This window comes from Fundulus heteroclitus, unplaced genomic scaffold, assembly GCF_011125445.2.
Source record: "Fundulus heteroclitus isolate FHET01 unplaced genomic scaffold, MU-UCD_Fhet_4.1 scaffold_342, whole genome shotgun sequence".
Classification (NCBI taxonomy): Eukaryota; Metazoa; Chordata; class Actinopteri; order Cyprinodontiformes; family Fundulidae; genus Fundulus; species Fundulus heteroclitus.
Window position 1 is genome coordinate 20,386 of NW_023396752.1, and position 18,205 is coordinate 38,590.

General features: G+C 43.8%; 1 long non-coding RNA gene across 2 annotated transcripts; it reads right to left on the reverse strand.

The window, feature by feature from the left end:
* Nucleotides 1–852: 852 nt before the first annotated feature.
* LOC118559684 lies at nt 853–1,928 on the reverse strand. Of its 2 annotated transcripts, none has more exons than XR_004928964.1 (3): nt 1,351–1,928; nt 1,069–1,269; nt 853–890 (listed from the first exon to the last, which is right to left on the reverse strand). It is a non-coding gene; the product is annotated as an uncharacterized LOC118559684 (long non-coding RNA). The 2 variants fall into 2 exon arrangements; XR_004928965.1 differs by lacking the exon at nt 853–890 and having other exon boundaries at nt 897–1,269; nt 1,351–1,503; nt 1,605–1,928.
* Nucleotides 1,929–18,205: the final 16,277 nt, after the last annotated feature.

Here is an 18,205-nt window from a genome sequence, read left to right on the forward strand (position 1 = left end):
GCCATTAGCTTACCTTGGTGGTAGTGTTAGGTCTGCCGTGGTCCATTCAGCATTCGCCTAGCAGCTAGCTCACTTCTGATAAGTGGTCACCCCAAGACCACAACGTGAAACATGATCATGTTAAGACTAAGAATATAATTTTAAGATTAAGCCATTCACATATTATCAAAAGCATTATGCTTATCTGTTTGGGTCTATAGGCAAGTGCAGAGCTATTAAGATTTTTCTCTACATCTCTGGATTAATGCACAGAGTAAGAGTAAGGTTAGCTGCAGAGAGAGTGATAGAGAACAGTGACAGGCAACACTCCCATTGGACTCCGTTGTTGCTTTGTGCTTTTTTGAGAAAGAACAGTCCATTCAGCATTTACACCCACTTTTTCTGATGAGGCAGGAGTTGGCCACACAATGATAATTTTAATACTAAGCCATGCACAAAGAATCAAATATATTAAATAATAACAACTCATTAACCTTGGATGAATGATTCAAATATTGTTTAATAAAAAATACTGAGTGAGACAACAAGATGTGTGTGTATCTAACTGGAAAAACAAGAACAAAGTGAAGGAACAGGGAGGAATATTATAAATACATTTAAAAAAAATCCTCCACATACATCAGGCTTCAGAGTGCATCAGGGCTGAAAGAAAGGACAACATTAATAATAAAGGTACCTGGCATAAGATAAAAATGAACAGTGTGGAACAAAAAAAATGGGAACAAGCATGAATAATATCAACAAACATACGTACAGTATGTGTGAACAAGAACAACAAATGTGTAAACAGGCGTTAAGAACAGGTATCGTAACCATTTTATTTGGGGGGGGGGGGCGCTCCACTGAAACCCGTGATGGCCACAACAACGATACTGCTGGTCCAGCAAGATCTGTTGAGACAGGGGCACAAATATGTTCATTCAAGCCAGTTCATTCTGGACTGCCTACAAAAATAATTTTTCTTGCATACGTCAGAGGAACTCAGTCCCGACACCTGTGGAGTTCCACTATGCACTACGGGCTGTCACTGTAGGGCAGTTCCTCTCGACAACGCATACTGGCAGTTACCTGGATGATGCATCAGACCACTTGGCGGACTTCTTGGACAACAAGAACAGCAACTGCAGTGCTTCTGAGGTTGTGAGAGTGGAGCAGCTGGTAGACCCACCTGACCTCACAAAGACCGAGTCTTGTGTCCTCTACCACCTGGCAGGATACATAGCGAAGAGGGTCATCAGCTTCTCGCTCTGTGAGGAATGCCAATGTGCACTGGTTGAAAAAGTAACCAACACAACAAGTGAGAAAGCTGTTTTACTACAGTTAAAGGAATTTAAAAGGGGTGCATTATACCGGCCATGCGATGAGCTGTTCACTCTCCTGCAGCACGTGGAGCACCTCTTCCGTTCCCAGACGAGTGATTCCCTTATGGAATCCTCCAACGTAGTGGAACAGCTGGAAAGAGAGGCCATGAGTCTGGACAGCAACCTTCCCTCATGCCATGAGCTGAAAAAAAAAACCTTTCAACATATATCAGGCTGAGGTTAAGGATTCACTCAAAGTGCATCGGAGATGAGAGAAAGGCAAACAGCCGTAATAAGGGGTACCTTGGCAGCAAGAGTCAGACCAAGAAGGCGATTTCCACACAGCAGACCTCCTCACCTAAGGTCATACCATCTAGGCCACTAACGAACACCTTACTGGTTGCCATGGATGTACTCGGCCACTCCATTCCCGGCACACCGTCCGCAGTTTCCACAGCCTCCAGTCTCCTCTTATTCCAGCAGTCAGCAGTCGCCACCAGCAGCCATGGCCAGCACCAGCCGCCACCAGCTGCCAGCGCCAGCAGTGGCCAACATTATCAGCAGCCGTCACAAGCAGCAGCCGCCATCACCATCCTTCGCCAACATCAGCCAGCTCAAGCAGTCATCACCTCCAGCAGCAGCCGCCTGCAGCAGCAGTGTTTGGGGAACAAATTAGTCACACTACTGTCTGAGTAATAAACATTTTAAACCTCATTATGGCTTATGATAATTTTTTGTGTGGAATAATTTGTATTCCTACATGCAATCCAACTAAACAGCCCTTTCAAGGGTGCAATTAAACAAACCTTATTTCTACTAGCATCAGATACACAGTACTCAGCTTAATGGCTAACACCGCCAGGTTCAGCAGATACAACCTAAAAAAAACGTCCTAGTCAACCTTGATGATCCTAGTAATCTAACATCAATAACTTACTTAATAAAAGATGTTAGAGATTCACTAATGAACTTCGTAATTTCTGGTGTAGCGATACCTTCTTCACAGCTGGCAAAATCGAGATAAAAGTAGCAGGCAATGACTGAAAATCGGTTGTCTACCAAGTTAAGAATATATTTATAAATTGCACTGTGCACATACAAATAAATATAAACATATGCACCATAAAGGGCCTATTTATATAATATACAGAGTTGACAATTCAAAAGAGGTAGCTATTTAATCAATTTACGCCTGGATATAACGTTAGTGCTACCTTTACAGAGGGCGAAGTCAAGCTAACAAAACTAGCAGGCAATCAGTGGTTTACCAAGATAAAACATATATATAATTACGCTGTGTACATACAAATAAAGATCAGTATATGCATCATAAAGGACCTCTGATAAAATATAGACAGTTGACAGTTCAAAATAGGTAGCTATTTAATCAATTTACCCCTGTATATAACGTTACCTTCACAAAAGGCAAGTCAAGCTAACAAACTAGTAGGCAATCGGTCGTCTACCAAGATAAAAAATATATATATAATTACGCTGTGTACATACAACAAAAGATCAGTATAAGCATCATAAATGGCCTATGATACAATATAGACAGTTGACAATTCAAAACAGGTAGCTATTTAATCAACTTACCTCAGAAGTTACTCGACAGTCAGCAATGGAAGTGAATGATGTCCGACGCCATAGAATGGCTTTGTGGAACTATGCGAGGCTGCATACCCCGGAAGTAGGCGGCAAACAGCTTACAACGCAGTCCAATGGGAGTGTCGAGACTCTTTTTATCCCTATGGCTCTACCCAAACCCATTCATTTTGGCGATGCTGATTGGCCAAATATTTATAAATCTCCCCTAGCAACAGTATACGATTGGTTATTTCGCTACACTTGTGGGGCTCCTTCAGTCACAGCCCCACAAGTGTAGAAGAAGAGAAATGATTCGTCTGTTGGTGGAAATGCACTGTTAAATGATAGAGTCAATCAGTAGAAGTTTTATAATAATTCTTATTACATGTAGCCACGTACTATTAAGTACAAACTGACATTAATAATACTTTTAAAATCTATATATATTTTGACTTTTCCCCTCCACATCTAGGGCAGCACCCGAGCGCCCCCTATGGGCCAGTCGCCACTGGTAGATGGTTTTGTGAACACACTGTTAATGGTTGATCTCGAGAAAAATGGAGAGAGGAGAACAAATGACTTTTCTGTAAGAATTGACAATCTTTCACCACTGATTTCTCTCCAGCAGTTTGTATCTTGAGAAACAGAAATTGAGACCACAGTGGAGGACAGATAGAAGGTCCTGACTTGATGAGTTGTTAGAACCTGCTTACATTGGAGGCTAATTCTCCAGATGAAGCAGCTTAACAATAGCTTTTTAACAAAGGTCAGATTGTTGTCTTGTTGAGCTTGTGAATGTGTCCTTAAAGCCAAGGCAGTTTAGCTGGCAGGTTTGGTAAATACTTCAAACTCTGACATTTTTTCATTGGTACATGCTTACAGACATCCACCACTTTTCCAGAACCTGTCAGAACCCTCATGTTTGAATAACATCTGTTGTTTTTTACACTAAAAGATCAACAAACGTGTTCATAACTGCTCTCCTGCAAACACTACACAATTAGATCAAAATAAAATATAGGAATATGTGGTTTTATTGGTTATGATTGAACCTTTAATACAATACTCCAACAGAAACTGAAGAAGAAGAAACATTATCATTTTCAGGATACAACTAAATTTCATTTGGTAGCATCTCTTTTTGTTTGTATTAATGTCAACCAGATATAGTTGATGCATGTTGTTTGTTAAATATTCTGTTTTAATCCAAGTTACAAAAAATAATTGTGCCATTGTTTTGTTATTTATTGGACTGGATGCAATAGCAGTAGGTATTAGCAATTTTCCCAGCCATAGGTTAAAAGCTATGTCTGTTGTGTTGGTGTGATCTCGCATGACTCTGTGTCTGGCAGATAAACGGCTGCTGAACGGAGGCTCCTGGCTGGGTAAGGTCATCCCAGATCTTTGTGGTCTTTCAATGGAGATGGTTCAAGCAGATCTTTAGGCGTGGGACCGGGGAGCCGAGGATTGACTCAGCAGTCTTGATGACCACTGCAGTTGCTTGTTCTTGGATGCAGTGCAGCTGGCATACCAACCTGTACATCCACGAGTCAGGACGCTCTATACTGTGCTGTGGTAAAAGTTTTTCAGCAGAGTTGGAGGAAGTTTGTTCCTCCTCAACATTCTCTGGAAAAGAAAGACGCTTCTGGACCTTGCTGGGTAACAGGCGAGCTGACAGCGTTGCTAGGGCCCGGGATAACGTTGTGTTTTTGGGCCCCCCCTCTACACCTGCCGCCACCACACACACACACACACACACACACACACACACACACACACACACACACACACACACACACACACACACACACACACACACACGCGCGCGCCTCATGCCCTGGAAATCTCTGTATTTTATGGTGAATATTTTCAACCCAACCCGGTAAGGTGCCAGCCCTTCCCTGGGCTGCCACCTTACCATGGTGGAGGGGTTTGAGTGTCCCAATGATCCTAGGAGCTATGCTGTCAGGGGCTTTAAGCCCCCAGTAAGGTCACACAAGGCAGACAGGTCCTAGGTGAGGGACCAGACAAAGAGCAGCCCAAAAAGCCCCTTATGAAGAGCAACATAAATGGATTTTGTGTTCCCTCGCACTGACGCGGGTGACCGGGGCCCCATTCTGGACCCAGACCTGGAGGTGGGGCACGTTGGCGAGCGTCTGGTGGCCGTGCTTTTGCCCATGGAGCCCAGCCGGGCTCAGCCCAAAGAGGTGACATGGGTCTCCCTTCCCATGGGCTCACCACCTATGGGAGGGGCCAAAGGGGTCGGGTGCATTGTGCAACGGGTGGCAGTAGAGGGCGGGGGCCTTGGCGTTCTGATCCTCGGCTGCAGAAGCTGGCTGTTGGGACATGGAATGCCCCCGGTGAGAGGCGCCGAGCTGGGGTGGGCATACTTGTTGCCCCCCATCTCGGTGCCTGTACGTTGGGGTTCTCCCCGGTGAACGAGAGGGTGGCCTCCCTCCACATTCGTGTGGGGGGACGGGTTCTGAATGTTGTTTGCTCTTATGCGCCAAACAGCAGTGGTTGAACTTCTGTGCTCGTCATGGATTGTCCATTACGAACACCATGTTCAAGCATAAGGGTGTCCACATGTGCTCTTGGCACCAGGACACCCTAGGCCGCAGTTCAATGATCGACTTTGTTGTCGTTTCATCTGATCTGCGGCCGCATGTCTTGGACACTTGGGTGAAGAGAGGGGTGGAGCTCTCCACCGACCACTACTTGGTGGTGAGTTAGCTCTGATGGTGAGGGAGGAAGCCGGTAAGACCTGGCAGGCCCAAATGTATTGTGAAGGTTTGCTGGGAACGTCTGGTAGAGTCCCCTGTGAAACGGAGTTTTAACTCCCACCTCCGGGAGAACTTTGAACACATCCCGAAGGAGGCGGGGGACATCGAGTCTGAATGGACCATGTTCTGCGGCTCTATTGTTGAAGCGGCTTGTCGGAGCTGTGGCCGCAAGGTTGTCGGTGCATGTCGCGGCGGAAACCTCAAACACGCTGGTGGACACCAGCGGTGAGGGAAGCCGTCAAGCTGAACAAGGAGTCCTACCGGGCATTTTTGGCCTGTGGGACTCCGGAAGCAGCTTATGTATACCGGCAGTCGAAGCGGCAGGCAGCTCAGCTGGTCGCCGAGGCAAAAACTCGGGCATGGGAAGAGTTCGGAGAGGCCATGGAGAAAGACTTCCGTATGGCTTCGAAGCGATTCTTGTCCACTATCCGGCGTCTCAGGAGGGGGAAGCAGTGCAGTACCAACACTGTTTATAGTGGGGGTGGTGTACTGCTGACCTCGACTTGGGACGTCGTGCTTCGGTGGGTGGATTACTTCGAAGACCTCCTTAATCCCACCAACACGTCTTCCATTGCGGAAGCAGAGCCTGAGGACTCTGGGTCGGGTTCTCCCATCTCAGGTGCTGAGGTTGCCGAGGTTGTTAAAAAGCTCCTCGGTGGCAAGGCCCCGGGGGTGGATGAGATTCGCCCTGAGCACCTTAAGGCTCTGGATGTTGTGGGGCTGTGTTGGTTAATGCGGCTCTGCAGCATTGCATGAACATCTGGGGCAGTTTCCCTGGATTGGCAGACTGGGGTGGTGGTTCCTATATTTAAAAAGGGGGACTGGAGGGTGTGTTCCAACTACAGAGGAATCACACTCTTAAGCCTCCCTGGTAAGGTCTATTCGGGGGTTCAGGAAAGGAGGGCCAGTTGGATAGTCGAATCTCGGATTCAGGAAGAGCAATGTGGTTTTCGTCCTGACCGTGGAACACTGGATCAGCTCTATACCCTCAGCAGGATCCTGGAGGGGGCATGGGAGTTTGCCCAACCAGTCTACACATGTGGGACTTCCGGTTATGGCGTCTCAGTGAAAGGGTGCATGTGCGCTTGGCTCGCCGCTAAATCCTTAAACTAATCCGTAATTAAGATCGATTTTCGCAATTTTCGCTCGTTTTGGGAACGGAAAACGCTTAGTGGGGACCATGCCTCCGAAAAACGCCAAAGTTGTCCAACATCCGACAAACACGGCTCCACGAGAGAACGCGGCTAATGTAGCTCATGCTAACGAAACATCGCCGGCTACTTCGACAGAGGCTCAAGAAGCTCCGACCAACCACGATATTCTCAGAGCAATCAACTTGCTGAAGGAAGATATGAACAAACAGTCTGCTGATATGATGAAAGCAATTCAGGATATCAAAGAGGATATACAATCGCTCACTGAGAGAACTGGGGAAACAGAAGTGCGAATCTCGCAAGTGGAGGATGACGTTACTTCCCTTCAAAGCAGAGTTAAATCACTGGAGAAAACGGTGGAGGTGCTCTGTGTTAAAGTTGCGGAGCAAGAAGATATGAGCAGGCGCTCCAACTTGAGACTGGTCGGGCTGCCTGAGAAATCCGAGGGATCGGATCTGTGTGGCTTTTTGGAGACATGGCTTCGTGAGACACTAGGTGAGGATTTCACCTCCCCCCGCTGCGTGGAGAGAGCTCACAGAATCGGGTCCCCCGGCTCTAAAACTGCAGCTCCAAGGGTTGTTATGATCAAGTTTCTAAGCTACAGAGACCGGGAAACAACTCTGAAGGCCGCCAGAAAAATGAAGGAAGTGCACTACAAAAAATACCGTGTCGCCTTTTTCCCTGATCTTTCGGCCGAGACCCGCAAGCTACAGAGGCGCTTTGATGGAGTGAAAACCCGGCTTCGAGCCCTTAAAATCCGGTATGGTATTCTGTATCCAGCTCAGCTGATCATCACACACAATGACAAGCGCCGGATCTTCAGGTCAGTGGAAGAAGCCGAGAAATACATTGATGGAATGAGCCCACAGGCAGAAAATAATTCCAAGGCATAGTCTAAGTGGAATGCTTCACTTTAGCATTGGATATAAAAGGGACGAATTCCAATGAACAATGTTGTAAGTTGGCAAATTTTTTTTTTAATGCCAAACTTGTTGGCATGGATCTTATAAGCAAGGCTTCCTTTTCCTAGTGCTCTAAAAACGTTTTGTTGATGTATGGAAGAACATGAGCACTACTGCTAATATTTTTTTATTGTATCTTTGTATTGTTAACAAATCTAGTGTTAAATACTGATATTTTCGGTCAAAATATTCTTGGTTCGGCCAGCCAGCCCACATATTACCTTTGTTATGCGCGTGGACTTTTACGTTACCCACTTAGTGGATGCAACGTTTCGTATAACCCAAGTTCATTGTTCAGAAGGGGTTAACACCACATTTCGTTTGGGGAAATATGTGGTGATTTGGGATGAAGGGCTCGCTATGGATACAGTTTCTTTGTTGGCTTTTCATGACTTGAATGAGAGAACAAGAAGAGACCAACGTACTATGTTTGTTTACATCTTCGAGTACACAATATATGTCTGAATGCCCGGTAATCAATATAGCTAGTTGGAATGTTAGAGGTTTGAATAAAATTGTCAAACTTAAACAAGTGATAGGCAGGATCAAACAGATGAAAATTACAATATGTTTTTTACAAGAGTCACACTTGATTGAAAGGGATATAAACAAAATAAGGTCTAGGTGGCCGGGACAGGTATTCTCTTCTAGTTTTACAACTCACGCCAGAGGAGTAATAATAATGATTCATAAATCAATTCCATTTGAACTTAAAAATAAATACCTTGACTCGGCAGGGAGATTTATCATTCTTAGTGGGACTATAATCTCTACAGTGGTCAACTTTGTATGTCTGTATGCCCCTAATGTGGACGATCCTACCTTTTACCAAAATTTGTTCTTAACCATGTCAGCTTATAATGGTCCGTTTATAATTGGTGGAGATTTCAACTGTGTTTTAGATCCAACAATGGACCGTTCAAATAGCTCTGCTATATCCCACCAACAAGCCAGGAAAACTATTGAGAACTACATGAAGGATCTCAATTTAGTGGAGGTTTGGAGACAACTTCATCCGAATAAGACAGAATACTCATGTTTATCAAGTGCTTCCAAGACCTATTCACGAATAGACTTCTTTTTGGTCTCTTCCAGTTTATTATCTACGGTTCAAAAATGCTGGTATGAAGCTATATTACTTTCTGATCATGCCCCAGCTATTTTATCAATAAAATTACCAAATTACTGCCGGCCTTCAAATCCATTTCGACTTCAAATTAAATGGTTTAAGTCTCAGGAGTTTGAGGAATTTCTTGAAGAGAAAATAACTGAGTATTTCACGTTTAACACAACCCAAACCAGTTCATCAATAAAATGGGAGGCCTTTAAGGCCTATATCAGGGGGGAAATAATAAGTTATACGGGGCATAAATCTAAACTACATCTGAATAAGCTAAAAAATATTGAAAAACAAATCAAAGAATTACAAGAACAACTATATCATTCTAGTGACGCTGACAAATATAGGAGACTTCTTTTGCTAAAATCGGAATACAATGAGCTCACTACCAACAAAATTGCAACTAATTTACTGTGGTTAAAACAATCATATTACGATCAGGGTGAAAAGGCAGGTAAACTCTTAGCTTGGAGGCTTAAAAAGTTACAAACAAATCGGGCCATAAATTCAATCAAATTAGATAATGGTGAAAATTTGGTAGATCCAAAAAGTATAAATGATGCATTTGCAAAATATTATGAAAACTTATATACATCCCAATATCTAGATGACACAAATAAACAGAAGCAGTTTCTGGACCAACTTCAATTTCCAACTCTATCAGAAGAGAGTAAGAATACTTTGGATGAAAAGCTGAGTATTGAAGAACTTAAAATGGCCTTAAGCCATATGAATTCGGGCAAAGCACCTGGCCCCGATGGCCTTCCAATTGAACTTTACAAGAAATTTCCAGATAAACTACTGCCACATTTACTTGAAGCGTTCAATGAATCGTATGAAAAAGGCATCCTGCCCCCATCGATGCGACTGGCAACTATTTCCCTCTTGTTAAAGCCAGGTAAATCCCCAACAGAAATGGGGTCATATAGGCCCATTTCTTTAATGTCTTGTGACACAAAAATTTTGTGCAAGGCTCTGGCTCGAAGGATTGAAACTCATATTCCTAATTTAATCTCAAATGACCAAAATGGATTTGTAATTGGACGCCAAGCCTTTCACAATACCCGCCGATTATTAAATATACTATATGCAAAACAATCTGCTATGGACCATGCCTTTCTATCACTAGATGCTGAGAAAGCTTTTGACAGGATCGAATGGAGTTATCTCTTTGATGCTCTTAAGAGATTCGGACTGGGAGAAATGTATTTAAAATGGATCCGACTACTATATACGGAGCCAGTGGCTAAAATTGCAACAAACGGTCAACTTTCGACATGTATTAACCTCTGTAGATCGACACGACAGGGATGCCCCCTGTCCCCCCTCCTTTTCCTGTTTGCCATTGAGCCACTTGCCATGGCAATACGTAAATCCCCTGAGATCACCGGCATTCAGGTTGGAGAGGTGGAACACCGGTTGTCTCTTTTTGCAGATGATATTGTTTTGTTTTTAGCTAATCTGAAAGATTCTATCCAGGGTGTTGATAAAATTCTGAAGGAGTTTGGTGAATTCTCGGGTTACAAAGTTAACCAAAAGAAAAGTTCCCTATTACTGCTTAACAGAAATAACCCTCCAATACAAACACAATTTGAGTGTACCTATGAGGGCTTTACCTACTTAGGAATTAAGATCGACCCAGATTTAAGGAAAATAGTCTCTATAAACTACGACCCTTTAGTTCAGAAAATATTAGACTCCTTAGATAGATGGAGTGAGTTGCCAATTTCAATGATAGGCCGTATTAACGTCATTAAAATGTCCATCCTCCCGAAGTTCTTATACCTTTTTCAGTCCATCCCCTTACACATTCCAGCTTCCTTCTTTTCTTCATTGGATAAAGCCTTTATCAAATTTATATGGAACAATAAACGCCCCAGACTGCGACTCTCTCTTCTTTATCTGCCCTATGACCGTGGTGGGCTTAGAGTGCCAAACATTAAGATGTACTATTGGGCAGCACAGCTTTGTGCTGCCACTCGTTACTTTTGCACTGGTGACATACCCTCTTGGGTACAAATAGAGAATAACTTATTATCACTACCTTTGGCATCCTATCTTTACTCAGCAGAACCTAAATATCTTTTAAAAAACACCAAAAATCCTTTTCTCAAAAACACAATATCAGTTTGGCACCATTCCCATTTGGTTTTGGATGAGGTGTCTGAGCTCTCGTGCCTATCACCTATTTGGGGAAATAATAGATTCAAACCAGGGAGGGCAGACAGAGGGTTTAGAACATGGTTGAATAAGGGCTTAAATAAAATAGGAGACCTTTATAGTGGTGGTGTTTTGATGTCTTTTGAACAACTGGCAAATAAGTATAGTCTGCCTCGAAAGCATTTTTTTAAGTATTTACAGATTAGAAGCTTTGTATACAAATCACTGAAATCTACTGCTGAACCTCCACTCTCTACCATAGAAAATATAGTCACTCATCACAATCAGAGTGGGGGCTTACTCTCCAAACTTTATAATAGCTTACTTTTAGCCTTGAAAGAAAATAGTCTCTCATATTTGCAAGCATGGAAAAAAGATTTGCAATCTGATATCTCTGAGGATGATTGGAATAACTCATGTCTACTAGCACAAACGCAAACTATTAACACAAGGTTTAGACTGTTACAATATAAGTGGTTGTTTAGGACATATATCACACCTGTAAAACTTCACCATTTCAATTCAAATATCCCTGATGTATGTGTAAAATGTAATACAGATAAGGGTACTCTTTTCCATTGTATGTGGCAATGTATAGAACTTCAAACTTTTTGGAAGGAGGTTATTGTGTTCACCTCTCGTTTGATTCAACAGGATATTTCAGTGGACAGTAAACTTTGCCTACTGCACATTTTTCCGGATGGACTTAAAGTACCTTCAAAGAGAAAGAAACTTGTGAATTTTTGCCTTTTGCAGGCTAAACATTTGATAGCTTTGAAATGGAAGAACCCGGAAAGACCAAAGATAAATGAATGGCTTAAACTACTGAGCTACAACCTGGCAATGGAAAAACTGACTTATATAACAAAAGGAAAACTTGAAGACTTTAATGACATTTGGTCTCCCTTCTTGTATTTTGTCGAACAAGTTGACGTATCATCTTAATTTTTTTTTCCTGGATAGATAGCGAGCCCTGGGGTTTAGTGTGTTTTTCTTTATTATTCATGGGGTGGGGGGAGGGACGGTATTGTGTTAAATTTTAATGATATTTTTCTTTTCCTTTTTTTTCTCATGTTCTTTTCCTGTATGTCTATATTTCAAAAAATTCTAATAAAAATATATATTAAAAAAAAAAAAAAACCAGTCTACATGTGTTTTGTTGATCTGGAGAAGGCATTCGACCGTGTCCCCCGAGGGATCCTGTGGGGGTACTCCGGGAGTATGGAGTACTGGGCCCTTTAATAAGGGCTGTCAGGTCTCTGTATGACCGGTGTCAGAGTCTAGTCTGCGTTGCCGGCAGTAAGTCGGACTTGTTTCCGGTGAGAGTTGGACTCCGCCAAGGTTGCCGATTCTGTTCATAACTTTTATGGACAGAATTTCTAGGCGCAGCCAATTTGTTGAGGGGATCCGTTTTGGTGGCCTCAGGATTGCGTCTCTGCTATTTGTGGATGACGTGGTCCTATTGGCTTCATCAGGGCATGATCTACAGCTCTCACTGGAGCGGTTTGCAGCCGAGTGCGAAGCAGCCGGGATGAAAATCAGTGCCTCCAAATTCGAGACCATGGTCTTGAACCAATAAAGGTTAGAGTGCCTCCTCCGGGTTGGGGAGGATGTACTGCCCCTAGTGGAGGAGTTCAAGTATCTTGGGGTCTTGTTCACGAATGAGGGGAAGATGGAGTGGGAGATCGACAGGCGGATTGGTGCAGCATCTGCTGTCAAGCGGGCGTTGTACCGGTCCGTTGTGGTGAAGAGAGAGCTGAGCCAAAAGGCAAAGCTCGCAATTTACCGGTCGTTCTACGTTCCTACACTATGGTCACAAGCTTTGGGTCGTGACCAAAAGAACGAGATCCCGGATACAAGCGGCCAAAATTAGTTTTCTCCGTAGTGTGTCTGGGCTCTCCCCTAGAGATAGGGTGAGGAGCTAATTCATCCGGGGAGGACTCAGTAGTGCCGCTGCTCCTCCACGTCGAGAGGAGCCAGTTGAGGTGGCTCGGGCATCTGGTTAGGATGCCTCCCGGACGCCTCCCTGGTAAGGTGTTCCGGGCACGTCCCACCGGGAGGAGGCCCAGGGGAAGACTCAGGACACGCTGGAGGGACTATATCTCCCGGCTGGCCTGGGAACGCCTTGGGATTCTCCCGGAGGAGCTGGCCCAAGTGGCTGGGAGAGGGACGTCTGGGCCTCCCTACTGAAGCTGCTACCCCCGCGACCCGACCCCGGATAAACAGAAGAAAACGGACGGACGGATTTTCAACCCAGCTATTGAATTTAGTGCAATGGTTAATTTTTTCTTTATAAGAGCAATCAATGCAGCCAAAATATGAACTTTTTTGACTTGCTGTATATTAGCCAATCCCTAACAGATTTTTTTCACTTCCATTGCAGGAAGTAGAATATGTTAGATACTTTGGGACTTCTCTGAGAAAGGCTTCCTTCCTTCCAGTCTACTAACCACCTCCATCCTAGGGCCACACTCTTTTTCAGTGGACAGGTCAGTCAACCTAGTAGCCTGAGGCCACCTATTTCCCAACCACCGCCCTGGTTAACGGTGGCTCCTACTTTTAGACAGTGACAATTTTTAGAAACTCAAAAGTCCCTAAGGGTGTTGTTTTAAAGTTTGGGCTACAGGCAACCTTTTTAAGACCTCCTAAGTAATTTTAGAACCATGCACTATGTCTGTTTTACAATCATAGAAGAACTCCGAAAAATGTTGACTTAATAATTGAATGTCCACAACTTCTAATAAAATGTTATATGCTTCTTTAATTAGTATGCTTTAGCAGGGAATTAGTAACAGCATTAAGCAATTTAACAAATTACAAATTAAAATTTAATCCACTTCCTAACTCTATCTAAGGCTGCTTACTAATGTGTTCAGGAGAGGCTTTTAAATTTGGAGGAACAGACAGACCCGAACCATTGATGTCATCCCAAAGTGTCTTTGATTGCTGGATAAGGAGTTGTTCAGCCGAAAACATCCCTTCTCTTGATGGCAACCCCGATATCCCATTTAATGTCCTATTCACAAAGTCTCATGCCTTGAGCCCTTTGCTTTGATGATCGTGTCTGAGGTCCGTCTCTTCTGCTCGACAAGTTGGTTCAGCTTCAGAACTGACATCTCACGGGTGCGTTTCCCATCTCTGGAACATCTGGTTCTTTCCATCAACCAGGTCAAAACCACAGCAGGTCTTCTTGACAGGATTTGCAGATCCTTGGCCCCAAATTGTGGAAAAACACGAAGAACGGACAATTTGGCTCAGTCCCGGTGGCTCTTAGGCAAGGCAAGGCAAGGCAAATTTATTTATATAGCACAATTCAGTACAGAGACAATGCAAAGTGCTTTACATGATTAAAATATAGGAATAAAAGCAAGTAGGGATAGAATGTAGAAAGAGGCTTTCCGCACTTTTACAGTTTTCTGTAAGTTTGTTCCAGATAAGTGGAGCATAGGAACTAAATGCTGCTTCTCCGTGTTTGGTTCGTGTTCTAGGTATGCAGAGAAGGCTGGAGCCAGAGGACCTGAGTGGTCTGGAGGGTTTATACGCTGATAACAAGTCTGTGATGTATTTAGGTGCTAAGCCATTTAGGGATTTATAGACAGAAGTATTTTAAAGTCTATTCTCTGAGATACAGGGAGCCAGTGTAATGACTTGAGAACTGGGGTGATGTGCTCTACTTTCTTAGTCTTAGTGAGGACGTGGGCAGCAGCGTTCTGGATCAGCTGCAGCTGTCTGATCCACTTTTTAGGCAGACCTGAGAAAACACCGTTGCAGTAATCAATTCTACTAAAAATAAAGGCATGGATTAGTTTTTCCAGATCCTGCAGAGACATTAGTCCTTTAATCCTGGAAATATTCCTCAGGTGATAGAAAGCTGACCTTGTAATTGTCTTTAGATGCTTTTGAAGGTTCAGGTCTGAGTCCATCACTACACACAGGTTTCGGGCCTGATTAGTGGTTTTAAGTTGAAGCGACTGAAGCTGTGTGCTAACTTTTGATCTCTCCTCTATTGGTCCAAAAATTATTACTTCTGTTTTGTTTTTATTCAACTGAAGAAAATTTTGGCACATCCAGGCATTGATTTCTTTTAGGGATTTACTCAGTGCTTGAACTGGTTTATAGTCACCTGGTGACATGGTGATGTAAAGCTGTGTGTCGTCTGCATAGTTATGGTAGCTGATGTTGTTATTTTTTATTATCTGAGCTAGAGGGAGCATGTAGATATTGAAGAGGAGGGGACCCAGGATGGACCCTTGGGGAACCCCACATGTAATCTTTGTCGTCTGGGATGTAAAGTTACCTACTGACACAAAAAAGTCCCTGTCCTTTAAGTAGGATTTAAACCAGTGGAGTGCTGTGCCAGAGAGGCCGACCCAGTTCTCCAGACGCTCTAACAGAATGGAGTGATCGACAGTATCGAATGCTGCACTGAGGTCCAATAGTACCAGCACGGTGGTTCTTCCACAATCTGTATTTATACGGATGTCATTAAACACCTTAATAAGGGCGGTCTCTGTACTGTGGTGAGCACGGAAACCTGACTGGGAAACATCAAAGCGGCTGGTCGTTGTTAAGAAGGTGTTTAATTGTTGAAATACAGCTTTTTCAATAATCTTACTGATAAAGGGGAGGTTTGAGATGGGCCTGTAGTTCTGGAGTAGTAGTTTGTCTAAATTGTTCTTTTTCAGCAGTGGTTTGATATTTGCTGTTTTTAGGGACTGGGAGAAAACACCTGACAGAAGGGACATGTTTATTATCTGAGTCACATCAGACGCTATGCCAGGTAAAACTTTTTTAAAGAAAGCTGTGGGTAGAACATCAAGGCAGCTGGAGGAGGAACTTAGCTGCTGGATGATCTGCTCTAAGCTTTTGTGGTTTATTTGGCTGAAATGAGACATTTTGTCAGAAGTAGTTCCAGCTGAATACAGCTTTGGTTGTGGTGTTGATATGGTAGTACAAAGTGATCCTCTCATTTTTAGGATTTTTTCAGTAAAGAAGTTAGCAAATTAATTGCAAGCCACTGACACAGGAGGATTTGTTAGCCTGTCAACTGGAAAATAAGACACGAGCATTATTAATGTTTTTCTTGATGATCTCTGAGAAGAAAGATTCTTTTGCATTTTTCAATTGTAAGTTATATCTGTAAAGTCTCTCTTTATAGATGTCGTAGTGAACCTGGAGTCTGTTCTTTCTCCACCTGCGTTCAGCTTTCCGACAAACCCTTTTTTCACCTCTAACTGCTGGAGCATTTCTCCAAGGAGATTTTTTCTTCCCGGAAACAACTTTCACTTTAACTGGAGCAATGCAGTCAGTGATATCTGAGACTTTAGACTGAAAGTTATCTACTAGCTGTGACATGACAACTTGTTTTTGCCCCACCTCTGCTGCCTGCCCTTCACCAGCCTGATTGATCACACCTGTTACCTATCTTCTCCTCCAGTGTATTTAAGCAGTTGGTACCCTTCTTTCCTTGCCAGTTCGTCTAGCCTATTCCAGCAAGCGTTCCAGCCCTTTCTCCCTGAGCTTCTAGTGATTTTTGAACCTTTTTGTGCCTCGACTCTGCCTCTGCCCAGTGTTTTTGGATACCTCTGCCTATTTTGACTGATTCTCTGTGTACCGACCCTTGGACCATCATTAAACACCCGAATCTTGGAAACTGTCCGAATCTGAGTTGTCATTTGAGTCCAGCCTGCTCAGCTCCTAGTTACAGTACGAATTGGCCATAACATGGACTCAGACAACTCAGACCCTGTTCGCACTGCACTCCGACTTCAGGGTGAGCAGCTACAAGCTCAGCAGGAGCAACTTGCACAATACTGTCTGGATCTTTTGGCCATGGCAGACAGGCAGCAGACAGTAATGGCTTCTCTGGGTGAGCAACTGCATCTTTTATCTGACCAAGTTAAATGTCTTCAAGTTAATGATGCTACAGTTACCGGCCCTGTGTCAACCACCCCCTCTGTGGATCCTTCTCCTCCTAGTGATGACACACTTAGTTCTGCTACGCCTCACCTTGCCAAACCGGAACGATTTTCTGGAGACTCAGGAGATTGTAAAGCCTTTTTAACCCAGTGTAGTCTCCATTTTGAGTTACAGAAGTCAGCTTACCCCACTGAAAGGTCCAAAGTGGCATTTGTGATTTCTCACCTGACTGGCAGAGCACAAGCCTGGGCCACGGCAGAGTGGAGCAGAGGATCACCTATATGTGAGTCTTTAAAAGTTTTTTCAGAAACCTTTTCTAAGATTTTTCAAAGTACTGCTGCTGGCAGGGAAGCATCCAGGTCCCTCATGGGTCTTCACCAAGGCAGAAGGTCCACCTCTGACTATGCTATTGAGTTCCGCACATTAGCTGCAGAGAGCGACTGGAATGATGCAGCTCTATTCGATTCCTTCCTAACGGGGTTGGCGGACTCTGTTAAACGTATGTTGATCCCCCTAGATCTTCCTAAGGATCTGGACTCCCTCATTTCCTTGGCAATCCGGACGGACAAGAGGCTGAGGGACCAAGCTGTTGAGAGTCCCAGACTCAGATTTTCTCCAGCTGTCCAGGGGGATCATCTGAGCTCATCCTTTAATTTTTCACCCAGCAACAATAAGTCTTCTGCATTCCCTGGTGTCACCTCTGCAGCTGAGGAGGAACCTTTGCAGCTTGGAAGGACTCGTTTGTCTCCGGAGGAGCGACAGCGCCGCATGAGGGAGGGGAGATGCATCTATTGTGGACAGAAATTACATTTCTTGATCTCCTGACCAGTAATAGGGCCTGACTCACCAGTGAAGCAGAAGGACCACGGTACTTTTTACCAGTTTGATTAAACGGTATAATTCAACATAGAAAAAACAGAAAAATGGCCGTTTTCTCCTTTTTTGTTTTGTTCCACAAAATAAAAAAGGAGAAAACGATTTGTTTTCCCGTTTTGTGGTTTCTGCACATAAAACCAAAATCCATTAAACGGCTTGATTTTGTTTTTTTTGTTTTCACCCCCAAAAATGGAAATACCATTCAATTTTCGGTTTCAGAAGTGGGCGTGGCTTTCAAGCCCGCCGGTCCGGTGCCCTTCAAAATAAAGGCATGGCATGGAGAAACTTTCGTTGTATTTTCTGCCCTCATCAAAACTTCTGTGTTTTAAATTAAAGCAGGTAT